Here is a 15,000-nt window from a genome sequence, read left to right on the forward strand (position 1 = left end):
CTTTTGGGAAAACGTCGACGTTTGCTGGCTTATTTGGCAAAGAAAAATAGAGTACGTTATAAGAAATTAATCGGTCAGTTGAATATTCGGGAGCAGTAATTTAATCGTTCAAATTTTTTTCTTGTTTTATTATTTTTTTAGTAGTCTTATAGTAGTCTTAGATTTTTCATTTTGATGAGCCTCGCTTTGAGGAATTCATGGAATAATCCATTTTCATGGAATAATGAATTAAGGAAGAAAGGATATGAGTCTACCGCTTACAAGAAAAGATCTCATGATAGTCAATATGGGCCCTCAACACCCATCAATGCATGGTGTTCTTCGACTGATCGTTACTCTCGATGGTGAGGATGTTATTGATTGTGAACCCATATTAGGGTATTTACACAGAGGAATGGAAAAAATCGCGGAAAACCGAACTATTATACAATACTTACCTTATGTAACAAGGTGGGATTATTTAGCTACTATGTTTACAGAAGCAATAACAGTAAATGCACCAGAATTCTTGGAGAATATTCAAATACCACAAAGAGCCAGCTATATTAGGGTAATTATGTTAGAATTAAGCCGGATAGCTTCTCACTTGCTATGGCTTGGACCTTTTATGGCGGATCTCGGCGCACAGACTCCTTTTTTCTATATTTTTAGAGAGAGAGAATTAATATATGATCTATTTGAAGCTGCTACAGGTATGCGAATGATGCACAATTACTTTCGCATCGGAGGAGTAGCCGCCGATCTACCTTATGGATGGATCGATAAATGTTTAGATTTCTGTGATTATTTTTTACGCGGAGTTGTTGAATATCAACAACTTATTACACAGAATCCAATTTTTTTAGAGCGAGTTGAAGGAGTAGGTTTTATTAGCGGAGAAGAAGCAGTAAATTGGGGCTTATCGGGACCGATGTTACGAGCTTCTGGAATACAATGGGATCTTCGTAAAGTAGATCCTTATGAGTCTTACAACCAATTTGATTGGAAAGTCCAATGGCAAAAAGAAGGGGATTCGTTAGCTCGCTATTTAGTACGAATTGGTGAAATGAGGGAATCCATCAAAATAATTCAACAAGCTGTAGAAAAAATTCCTGGAGGACCTTATGAAAATTTAGAAGTCCGACGCTTTAAGAAAGAAAATAATTCTGAATGGAATGATTTTGAGTATAAATTTCTTGGTAAAAAACCTTCGCCCAATTTTGAATTGTCAAGACAAGAGCTTTATGTAAGAGTAGAAGCCCCAAAAGGTGAATTAGGGATTTATCTAGTAGGAGATGATAGCCTTTTCCCCTGGAGATGGAAAATCCGTCCACCCGGGTTTATTAATTTGCAAATTCTTCCTCAGCTAGTTAAAAAAATGAAATTGGCTGATATCATGACGATATTAGGTAGTATAGATATCATTATGGGGGAAGTTGATCGTTGAAATGATAATAGATAGGGTAGAGGTAGAAACTATCAATTCTTTTTCGAAATTGGAATTATTAAAAGAAGTCTATGGACTGATATCGATTCTACCCATTTTGACCCTCCTTTTGGGAATAACAATAGAGGTACTCGTAATTGTGTGGTTAGAAAGAGAAATATCTGCGTCGATACAACAACGTATTGGTCCTGAATATGCTGGCCCCCTGGGCCTGCTTCAAGCTATAGCAGATGGGACTAAGCTACTTTTTAAAGAAGATATTCTGCCATCCCGAGGAGATATTTCTTTATTTAGCATTGGACCCTCTATAGCAGTCATATCAGTTTTATTAAGTTTTTTAGTTATCCCTTTGGGATATCATTTTGTTTTAGCCGATCTTAGTATTGGTGTTTTTTTATGGATTGCCATTTCAAGTATAGCTCCTATTGGTCTTCTTATGGCAGGATATAGCTCAAATAATAAATATTCTTTTTCAGGCGGTCTACGAGCTGCTGCTCAATCCATTAGTTATGAAATACCATTAACTTTTTGTGTGCTAGCAATATCTCTACGTGTGATTCGTTAAAATAGATCTTTTTCCTATAAAATCCATTAACTATTTATATTCCTTTTCTTATTTAGTATTTGGGTTGGTAAGTTAAACTAGATAGCTATATGAGTGAAACAAAACAGCTTATAAATTTGTAGTAAAAAGAAAAAATCTCATTTCCTACGTACAAGAAAAAAGTGGAAGTAAACATAAGCAGTGTAAACTCTTTATCCCAAGGTTGATATTTTTTAATTAGTCATCATATCTTGAAGCGGCCAAGAATAAAGGATTCACGATATGGAATTCCATTACTAGAATACTCCTAGTTATTACTATAACTTAATAATCCATAAGAAGAATCCACCAAAAGTTAGTGAAGGGTTAGGAACACTAAAGTACATAAAGGATTAGTAATGGAAAATCTAAAACATTAGAGATTTTTGCCCATAAAAGGAATCATAATAAGGACTTGCAATTTGTAGAAATTATCAAGTAGTACTTTCTTCGGATTCCGATCCAGAGTATGTTCCCATTCACTTGTTAAGGAAATGGCTATCAAGAACGAATTAACCCTTTATCCATTTTTTCTTTTTAAATACCCCCTCCCTGGGGAAAGAAGAATAGTAAAAAAGATATGGAGTGCACTAGAAAAAATTTTCATTATTTCCTTCCTCTATCCATATTCATGCAGAATTGCTCATGAACTAATACCCAACTCTTTCCATTTATTAATTGAATTCCTATAACAAGTAACAAGTGTTTTATTCCAAGATTAAGTTATTACTGAACAAAGAAAAATTTTCATTATATTATAAAGGATGAGATCAATTCGGAAGCGCTTTTTCTTATTCTAGCAGACGGAATTCCTTTGGTCTAATTTAGGACTTTCAAATCTATTTTATTTTATCTAATTCTATCTACGCCCCCGGGGCTAGGAACAAAACAGTCCTTTCCTTTTTCTGATCATAGAGAAGCCGTATGAAGCTAAGGTTTCATGTACGGTTTTGAAATAGCGGTGGGAACTGTGATGTTATCACCGACTATGATTATCTAACAGTTCAAGTACAGTTGATATAGTTGAAGCACAGTCAAAATACGGTTTTTTTGGATGGAATATTTGGCGTCAGCCTATAGGTTTTCTGGTTTTTTTAATTTCTTCTTTGGCAGAATGTGAAAGATTACCCTTTGATTTACCAGAAGCGGAGGAAGAATTAGTAGCAGGTTACCAAACTGAATATTCCGGTATCAAATATGGTTTATTTTATCTTGTTTCTTACCTAAATTTATTAGTTTCTTCTTTATTTGTAACAGTTCTCTACTTGGGCGGGTGGAATTTATCTATTCCCTATATATCCTTTTTTGATTTTTTCCAAATGAATAAAGCAGTTGGAATTTTGGAAATGACAATGGGTATATTTATTACATTAACTAAAGCTTATTTATTTCTCTTCATTTCTATCACAATAAGATGGACTTTACCGAGGATGAGAATGGATCAGTTATTAAATCTTGGATGGAAATTTCTTTTACCTATTTCCCTGGGCAATCTCTTATTAACAACCTCTTCTCAACTTGTTTCACTATAAATAAGATAATACAATAATAGTAAGAATATTTTCAACACAAAAGCTCTCTCAAACAAGAGAAAGAAACATATCTTTTTCATAGATATTTAGAATGAATATGTTCCCTATGGTAACTGGGTTCATGAGTTATGGTCAACAAACAATACGTGCTACAAGGTACATAGGTCAAAGTTTCATAACTACCTTATCCCACACAAATCGTTTACCTATAACGATTCACTACCCTTATGAAAAATCAATTACACCAGAGCGTTTCCGAGGGCGAATCCACTTTGAATTTGATAAATGTATTGCTTGTGAAGTATGTGTTCGCGTATGTCCGATAGATTTACCCGTTGTGGATTGGAGATTTGAAAAGGATATTAAAAGAAAACAATTGCTTAATTATAGTATTGATTTCGGAGTTTGTATATTTTGTGGCAATTGTGTTGAGTACTGTCCAACAAGCTGTTTATCAATGACTGAAGAATATGAACTTTCTACCTATGATCGTCATGAATTGAATTACAATCAAATTGCTTTAAGTCGGTTACCAATCTCCATAATGGGAGATTACACAATTCAAACAATTAGGAATTCGTCTGAAAGTAAAATAAACAAAGAAAAATCTTCGAATTCAAGAACGATTACTGATTACTAAACTTTGATTTTGTCTTTCTGTTATAAAAATCTAATAATTCTTTATTAAACTTTAAAATTAAACTATAAAGAAAAACGAAAAACTACTGCTTATTGGAAATTATTTCTTATTTTAAATCAGACTAGATTTTCGTGATATAATATAATTTATAACTATAAGTTTATACACAAAAAAATACCCTAATCCTTTTTTCCTTCCTTGAATCCTTTAGTTTTAGTCAGTTCATGAAAAATTTTATACTATTAATTTCTTTTTATCCATAATGGATTTACCTGGACCAATACATGAGATTCTTATGCTATTTGGGGGATTTGTTCTTCTACTAGGGGGTCTAGGAGTAGTATTACTTACCAACCCCATTTATTCTGCCTTTTCGCTGGGATTAGTTCTTGTTTGTATATCCTTATTCTATTTTTTATTAAATTCCTACTTTGTAGCTGTCGCACAACTTCTTATTTATGTGGGAGCCATAAATGTCTTGATCATATTCGCTGTAATGTTCGTAAATGGCTCAGAATGGTCTAAAGATAAGAATTATTGGACTATTGGAGATGGGTTCACTTCACTCGTTTGTATAACTATTGTTTTTTCACTAATGACTACTATCCCAGATACGTCGTGGTATGGAATTCTTTGGACTACAAGATCAAACCAAATAGTAGAACAGGGTCTCATAAATAATGTTCAACAAATTGGAATTCATTTAGCAACCGATTTTTATCTTCCGTTTGAACTCATTTCCATAATTCTTCTAGTTTCTTTAATAGGTGCAATTACTATGGCTCGGCAATAAGAAAACTTAGAAAAAGTACAAATTATAAGAATTGCAAATCTAAAATAAATAACTAAAGAATCACAATTTTGATTTAGTAAAATCCATCTACTGCCAACAAATACCTCCTTTTTTTTTTTTTTTTTTTTCTTTTGTTGTGTAATTGTTCTATTGTAATTAATTGAATCGGTTCAATTCTTGCCCTCATATTGAAATGAATCGAGATTGATAAGGAGTTAGTTAATGATGTTTGAGCATGTACTTTTTTTGAGTGTCTATTTATTTTCGATTGGTATCTATGGATTGATCACAAGCCGAAACATGGTTAGAGCTCTAATATGTCTTGAACTTATACTGAATTCAATTAATCTAAATCTCGTAACATTTTCTGATCTATTTGATAGTCGCCAATTAAAAGGAGATATTTTCGCAATTTTTGTTATAGCCCTTGCAGCTGCTGAAGCCGCTATTGGACTATCCATTCTTTCTTCCATCCATCGTAATAGGAAATCCACTCGTATCAATCAATCTAATTTATTGAATAATTAGACTTTTGAATAATTAGACATAGAATCCTCTAAACAAAGGCGCACATATTAAAATAAATAGAAATCAATACTATTTTCTTAGTATTATTTGAGAATATCCATTTTTTTTAGTAGATTATTGCATAGTATTCTTTTTCACTTAAATGAATTTTTGTATTTGTAATTCATTGATATTGCAATTTGAATATTGCAATAATTTATATTGAAAAGACGATAGCCAATTTATTGGCTAATTCGAATTCGTCTGTACAATTCGTAAAATTCTTTCTTATTTCTTATTTATTGTTGAAATCCAAAATTAAAGTCTCTTGGCTCTCTTCACGCTTTCTCACAAACAGATTAAAAAATAGATTTTTTTTTTTGAAGTTTGGATAAACCATTGCTTCGTCTGGTGTCTACAATACATATGACTCATTATAGTACTAATTTCATTTTTACCAGATCGAAAAATTTTATGTTGAAAAGAAAAATTTATAGATCCAATGTCACATTCCGTAAAAATTTACGATACATGTATAGGATGCACTCAATGTGTACGAGCTTGTCCAACAGATGTATTAGAAATGATACCCTGGGATGGATGTAAAGCCAAGCAAATTGCTTCCGCGCCGAGAACCGAAGATTGTGTGGGTTGTAAGAGATGTGAATCTGCCTGCCCGACAGATTTTTTAAGTGTCCGCGTTTATTTAGGGCCTGAAACAACACGTAGCATGGCTCTATCTTATTGATACGTTACAAAAAACTTCACTCGAATCGTCTGATTCCTCTTTACCGAAGAAGCCTGTGCTCGAAATAATCGAGCACGGGCTTTTCTGGTCAAAACGTATCTTGTCTTTATCACTTTATCATGAGTTATTTTCCTTGGTTAACAATACTTGTTGTTTTGCCGATATTTGCAGGTTCATTAATTTTCTTTTTACCTCATAAGGGAAACAAAGTCGTTAGGTGGTATACTATATCTATTTGTTATTATTAGAATTCCTTCTAATGACTTATGCGTTCTGTTATCATTTCCAACTGGAGGATCCCTTAATCCAATTAAAGGAGGATTATAAATGGATAGATGTCTTCGATTTCCACTGGAGATTGGGAATCGATGGACTTTCATTAGGATCTATTTTATTGACAGGATTTATCACTACTTTAGCTACTTTAGCAGCTTGGCCAATTACACGGAATTCGCGATTATTCTATTTCCTGATGCTCGCAATGTATAGTGGTCAAATAGGATTATTTTCTTCGCGAGACCTTTTACTTTTTTTTATCATGTGGGAGTTAGAATTAATTCCTGTTTACTTACTTTTATCCATGTGGGGGGGGAAGAGGCGTCTATATTCAGCTACAAAGTTTATTTTGTATACTGCAGGCGGTTCCATTTTTTTCTTAATCGGAGTTCTGGGTATGGGCTTATATGGTTCCAACGAACCAGGATTAGATTTGGAAAGATTAATTAATCAATCATACCCTGCAACCTTGGAAATACTTTTATATTTTGGCTTCCTTATTGCTTATGCTGTCAAATTGCCGATTATACCCCTACATACGTGGTTACCAGATACCCATGGGGAAGCACATTATAGTACATGTATGCTTTTAGCGGGAATATTATTAAAGATGGGAGCATATGGATTGATTCGGATCAACATGGAATTGTTACCTCATGCTCATTATCTATTTTCGCCCTGGTTAGTAATAATAGGAGCGATCCAAATAATCTATGCAGCTTCAACTTCTCTTGGTCAACGAAATTTCAAAAAAAGAATAGCTTATTCCTCTGTATCTCACATGGGTTTCATAATTATAGGAATTGGTTCCATAACCAACATTGGACTCAATGGAGCTATTTTACAAATATTATCCCATGGATTTATTGGTGCTACACTTTTTTTCTTGGCAGGAACCGCTTCTGATAGAATGCGTCTTGTTTATCTCGAAGAACTGGGGGGAATATCTATCCCAATGCCTAAAATTTTTACCATGTTTAGTAGCTTTTCAATGGCTTCTCTTGCCTTACCAGGAATGAGTGGTTTTGTCGCAGAATTAGTAGTATTTTTTGGACTAATTACTAGTCCAAAATTTCTGTTAATGCCAAAAACACTAATTACTTTTGTAATGGCAATTGGAATGATATTAACTCCTATTTATTTATTATCTATGTTACGCCAGATGTTCTATGGATACAAGCTATTTAATGTTCCAAACGCAAATTTTGTGGATTCTGGACCACGAGAACTCTTTATTTTAATCTGTATCTTTTTACCAGTAATAGGAATTGGTATTTATCCAGATTTTGTTCTCTCCCTATCCGTTGACAGGGTAGAGGCTCTCTTATCCAATTATTATCCTAAATAGGTTTGCTTTTTTTTACTCGTCTGCTCTATTAATGCAGAAATAAGTAAAAAAGTATATAATGCAGAAATAAGTAAAAAAGTATAATTAGATCTATCTCGAATTTTTGAGAACCCTTTGATAAGGCGTTCAAGGGGTTCTCAAATAAAACATAAAAGTAAAAACCTTCATTTCATGAAGGTTTTATTTTATGTAATCATTTAGGTGTTAATGTAAACGAACCATAACTATGTAAGCCTATTCCTAATAGATTTATACCAAAATAACAAATCCAAATTATAAGAAATCCTATCAAAGCTATAAGTGCAGAATTCGTACCCTTCCAATTTGGATTTGTTCTACTATGTAAATAAATTGCGAATATGGTCCAAGTAATAAATGCCCAAGTTTCCTTAGGATCCCAATTCCAATAGGATCCCCAGGCCTCATTAGCCCATACTGCTCCACAAAGAATACCTACGGTTAAAAGGGTAAATCCTAGGCTAATGACACGATAACTCCAAGAATCCAAACGCTCCGTTAATTGATATTTGTAATAATTTGGAAATGAAGGGACAGAGGTTCTTTTTAAAGCACTTCTTTTTGCATAAAAATATTTAATATCACTAAAGAAAAATGTTTTATTTAAAACATTTTTTTTCTTTTTAGAAAAGAAATGGAAATTATTTCGAAATCTAATGATTAGAATAGCGGCAGATAATAAGGATCCGCACAAAAGAGTTGCATAGCTTAATAACATCATACTGACATGCATCATTAACCACTGAGATTGTAGAGCAGGTACTAGTATCGTGGATTGATGCATTTCAGTTAAAAGACCCGATGTGGCAAAGCCTTGCGTTAAAATAGTACTTGGCGTAGTTATTGTGCTTAAATCATTTTTAGAGTTCTGTATTTTAGGAATGGTATGAAGAATATACAGGGCCCATGAAAGGAAGATCAATGACTCATATAAATTACTTAATGGAAAATGTCCCGAGGAAGCCCAACGAGAAACTAAGAATCCTGTTATAGAGAAAAAAGTAACTATCATTCCTTTTTCTGACGAATCGCGTAATCCTCCAAGTTCACGAACTAATAAGGTTATAAAATGAATCGTAATCACAATTGAAATCGTTGAGAAAGAGATATGAGTTAGTATATGTTCTAAAGTTGCAAATAGCATAAGGGGAAGGTCCCATTACAAAATTGTAAATTTCGAATTGATTTCTAATCTATTGTATTCTTTTTCAAGAATGCCGCCACTCGGATTCGAACCGAGATGCTTGAGCACTGCTTCCTAAGAGCAGCGTGTCTACCAATTTCACCATGGCGGCTAACTTCAAATAATAGGTAACTTAAAAGAATAATAGCTATTATCTTGGGAATCGTCGATATTGGGAAAGTCCATAAAATTTAGGAACATTAGAGTTTTCATTAAAATAGACTTCGTTTGGTAGTATCGTTTCCATTTTTTTTTTTTACAATAAACTCTTGCTTTGCCCAATAGAAACACAAACACTGCTTGAAAGAGTTGGAACTTCTTTTTTCTAACTTGCAATTATAGAACTAATTTTTTCTAATTAATTTCCCCTTTACATTTTGAAAATTCTTTCAATACAATGAAAAAAATCCAAAAGGGTTTCTATTTAATGATGAAATTAAAATAAAATGGATAAATAGAAAAGGCTTTTTGGATTTTTTAAAAATTTCTAGAATGAAAGTCTTTATGCTCTTATTAATAAGATTTACTAACCTTATGATTTTGGAGAAGATAGGTGGAAGTTGTAAGTCCTATTGTAAGAATACTCCACTTTTCATAATTTTCCTAATAGAATATGAGGATTCTATTAGGAAAATTATGAAAAGTTCATTGATAGGAAAAGAATACTTAGCACACAGTATACCAAACAAAACTTTTTTTTTCTTGTATATATAAGATAAGAGGGGTTTTTTGTTCTAAGAATATTGTACCGAGTAATTCGACACATAAAAGTACATTCAAAGAAGAATCCAAATTATTAAATAATTGGAATTCTTTTTTGATAAGTCAATTCATATTATTCCAAAATCTTATTATTTGTTTGTTGCCCAGAAAAACCCTTTGGTTTTGGATGCTCATTACCGCTCGAAAATGATCTTGATTTTACTAAAGAATAAGATTGTACTATGGAAAAATAAGTCTTTTTCTTCCAAATATTTTTACGAATACGCTTTTTTGACATTGAAGTACGTTTTTTTGGAACTGCCATTCAAAAAGGAAATTACTTTTTTCTAGTTGTATGTGAAAGACATCTATTGCTGCAAATCAATCCTTCTTTCTTCTTTTTATTAGTATTTATACTTAGATACTGAAAGATACTTAAATTTTGAATTATTTTTTACTTCATTTTGTCTAATGCGGATAAGACAACAAGAATTTTTTAACATTTTTTCTTTATATATTTTATACTTTTTTTTTAATAATATAGAATATATAGAAGGGTTTCTCATTTAAATCTATTTATATCTATTTATATATCAAGTATACTCCATATATAGATATATGGTATGGAAGCCTATCCCCCATATAAGATAAGACGGGGGGATAAAAAGAAGGGAAAATGAAAATAGTTAATTAAGTTCAGAATGGTATTCCATAAAGGAAAGGAATTCCAATCAAAACAAAAAATACTGAGTCTCTTAAACAAGACATTCTAAAACTTAGGTAATTTATAGTCATTAGAATTTTAGTTCTATATGAAGTAAGGACTATTCGATAATTTCTTATAAACATAGGTTTTCATTGGAATTCACTCAATCAGTTAATTATGGAACAAGAGAGCTGTTTCATCTTTGTTTTAAAGAAATATAAAAATGAATTATGAATAGAAAGTAAAATGATTCCACTTTTTTTTTTTTATTTTTATAAATATCTTTATTTAGTTAATAAAATAACTTCGTTACCTAGTTATTTTATTAACTTTTTTAATTTAACCAACTAAACCCATTCTTAATTTTTAATTATTTCAATGAGATAAATTTTGGAAAAATTAAGAATTTCAGTATTTTTTCTTATTCTTTTTATTTATTCTTTCAGAAAGAGATAAGAATTGGTTTGGTGAATCGGAAACAATTTTATAGAAAAATTGAAGTAAAAATTGAAGTAAAAATTGCAATTTCTTTTCTTATGGAACATACATATCAATATGCATGGGTAATCCCTCTTCTCCCACTTCCAGTTATTATGTCAATGGGATTTGGCCTTATTCTTATTCCGACAGCAACAAAAAATCTTCGTCGCATATGGGCTTTTCCTAGTGTTTTACTCTTAAGTATAGCTATGGTATTCTCAGTTCAACTGTCTATTCAACAAATAAATGGAAGTTCGATCTATCAATATCTATGGTCTTGGACCGTCAATAATGATTTTTCTTTAGAATTTGGATACTTGATTGACCCACTTACTTCTATTATGTTAATACTAATTACTACTGTAGGAATCCTGGTTCTTATTTATAGTGATGGTTATATGTCTCACGATGAAGGATATTTGAGATTTTTTGTTTATATAAGTTTTTTCAATACTTCCATGTTGGGATTGGTTACTAGCTCCAATTTGATACAAATTTATTTTTTTTGGGAACTCGTGGGAATGTGTTCTTATTTATTGATAGGCTTTTGGTTTACACGACCAATCGCAGCGAGTGCTTGTCAAAAAGCTTTTGTAACTAATCGTGTAGGGGATTTTGGTCTATTATTAGGAATTTTAGGTTTTTTTTGGATAACAGGTAGTTTAGAGTTTAGGGATTTGTTCAAAATAGCTAATAACTGGATTCCTAATAATGGAATTAACTCTTTACTTACTACTTTGTGTGCTTTTTTATTATTCCTTGGTGCAGTTGCGAAATCCGCACAATTCCCTCTTCACGTATGGTTACCCGATGCTATGGAAGGGCCCACTCCTATTTCGGCTCTTATACACGCAGCAACTATGGTTGCTGCGGGAATTTTTCTTCTAGCTCGACTTCTTCCTCTTTTCATATCTTTACCTTTGATAATGAGTTTTATTTCTTTAGTAGGTACAATAACACTATTCTTAGGAGCTACTTTAGCTCTTGCTCAGAGAGATATTAAAAGAAGCTTAGCCTATTCTACAATGTCTCAATTGGGTTATATGATGTTAGCTCTAGGTATAGGTTCTTATCAAGCTGCTTTATTCCATTTGATCACTCATGCTTATTCAAAAGCTTTATTGTTCTTGGGATCCGGATCCGTTATTCATTCAATGGAACCTCTTGTTGGATATTCACCAGATAAAAGTCAAAATATGGTTCTTATGGGCGGTTTAAGAAAATACATTCCAATCACAAGAACTACTTTTTTATGGGGTACACTTTCTCTTTGTGGTATTCCACCTCTTGCTTGCTTCTGGTCCAAAGATGAAATCCTTAGTAATAGTTGGTTGTATTCGCCCTTTTTTGGAATAATAGCCTCCTTTACTGCAGGATTAACTGCCTTTTATATGTTTCGGATATATTTACTTACATTTGATGGGTATTTGCGTGTTCATTTTCAAAATTACAGTAGCACTAAAGAGAGTTCCTTGTATTCAATATCCTTATGGGGAAAAAGGATACCCAAAGGAGTGAATAGGGATTTCGTTTTATCAACAACGAAGAGTGGAGTTTCTTTTTTTTCACAAAATATACCAAAAATTCAAGGTAATACAAGAAATAGGATAGGATCCTTTACTACGTCTTTTGGGGCTAAAAAAACTTTTGCCTATCCGCATGAAACGGGAAATACTATGTTATTTCCTCTTCTTATATTACTACTTTTCACTTTGTTCATTGGATTCATAGGAATCTCTTTTGATAATGGAGGAATTGGTAATGGAATAGCAGAGTTAACCATATTATCAAAGTGGTTAACTCCCTCAATAAACTTTACCCAGGAAAGTTCTAATTCTTTTGTAAATTCATATGAATTTATTACTAATGCAATTTCTTCTGTAAGTCTAGCTATCTTTGGTTTATTCATAGCATATATCTTCTATGGATCCGCTTATTCTTTTTTTCAGAATTTGGATTTAATAAACTCTTTTTACAAAGGAAATCCTAAAAAAGAATTTTTAGATCAAGTAAAAAAAAATATATACAGTTGGTCATATAATCGTGGTTATATAGATATTTTCTATACTAGGGTCTTTACCCTCGGTATAAGAGGGTTAACCGAACTCACGGAGTTTTTTGATAAGGGTGTTATTGATGGAATTACCAATGGAGTGGGTCTTGCTAGTTTTTGTATAGGAGAGGAAATTAAATATGTAGGGGGAGGTCGAATCTCGTCTTATTTATTCTTTTTTTTATGTTATGTATCTGTGTTTTTATTCTTTTTTCTTTCTTAAGTTAAGGAATTTACAACAAGTCTCTTGCAAAAATAACTATCCTATCCCCTTTCTACAATCTCTCTATATCCTTGTTACATAAGGTAAGTATTGTATAATAGTTCGGTTTTCCGCGATTTTTTCCATTCCTCTGTGTAAATACCCTAATATGGGTTCACAATCAATAACATCCTCACCATCGAGAGTAACGATCAGTCGAAGAACACCATGCATTGATGGGTGTTGAGGGCCCATATTGACTATCATGAGATCTTTTCTTGTAAGCGGTAGACTCATATCCTTTCTTCCTTAATTCATTATTCCATGAAAATGGATTATTCCATGAATTCCTCAAAGCGAGGCTCATCAAAATGAAAAATCTAAGACTACTATAAGACTACTAAAAAAATAATAAAACAAGAAAAAAATTTGAACGATTAAATTACTGCTCCCGAATATTCAACTGACCGATTAATTTCTTATAACGTACTCTATTTTTCTTTGCCAAATAAGCCAGCAAACGTCGACGTTTTCCCAAAAGTCTTCGTAGACCTCTTTCCGATGAAAAATCTTTTTTGTGTAATTCCAAATGTGAAGCAAGTCTCCGTATCTTATTGGTGAAACTGAATACTTGAAATTCAACAGAACCCCTGTTTTCTTCTTTTTCTTCTTTAACCATAAATCCAAAAATTTTTCTACCTCCTTTCTTTTTCATGTATTTTTCTGATCAGGAAAAATACAAAATTATGTCAGTTATTTTGAAGTTATTCTAATCTCGTACACACACAAATTTGCAATTATTCATCTACTACTGGAATTTGGATTTATTTTATCGATGCAAATTGGATTTGGATAGAAGGGTACATTCTTTCTAATATTTTAGATAGAAGAAATGTTTCTTCTATCTAAAATATTAGAAAGAATTTTGCTGATTTATTTATTGCTATATGCAATTTATGGAATTGATACACCATTTAATTGATATCATTTAGCAAAATGAAACACAGCATATGCATCCATCTTTTGGCTCGAGAATTTCACGGGATAGAGATATGGTATAAGAAATAGACTATTAAGTAACTCTAAATGAATTGTGGATACATCTGTATCCTTAACATACTGAAACGATTGTCATTATTCGTATCAAACCAATAGCGATTCATACAAGCTAAATCTTCTAATCAATGGTGGGCCAATAATGAATTTTTTTGCATATGTATTAAGACGCTTGGCCTGATTTCGAAATTGTCCAGAGTTTTATATGTTGTTTTCATTGCAAAATGATGGGTCTCCTTCCATAACTTTCCAATTACGAGTACGAGAATTGAAAGACATGAAAATTCTCAATTCTCTACGGCGTCTAGTAGATAGAAACAAGAAAATCAGAAGAATCTTTCTCTCTATTCACTATCATTCCGCGTCTTCGACTTCTATTAGTTTCTTTTCTTCTTTAATGCAATAGCTATAGTTTGATATAAGAATCCATTTCTCAAAGTAATGGAAACCATTCTCTTATAGGAAATGGTTCGAAAATCGCTATTCCACCTTTTAGGTATCGTGAAAAGTGATACCTGTGAAGATCGTGCATTTCAGTCAAATTCAGATCCGTTTTTCGAGTCCATGATATAATATAACCAAATTGGATAGATCTTCCACCTGTTTAGCTAAGAAAGAATAGATACAGAGGTGGATAATAGATCGATATGAAGATCATGAGCTGCCCCATAATGAAATCGCCAGTAGTCGCGAATATCTCCTTCTTCCCTAATCCAAGATTGGAGAAAGAAGATCTAAGAGGGACCT

The sequence above is a fragment of the Triticum urartu genome, unplaced genomic scaffold (genome assembly GCF_056163025.1).
Source record: "Triticum urartu cultivar PI428250 unplaced genomic scaffold, HENAU_Tu73 scaffold138, whole genome shotgun sequence".
Lineage (NCBI taxonomy): Eukaryota > Viridiplantae > Streptophyta > Magnoliopsida > Poales > Poaceae > Triticum > Triticum urartu.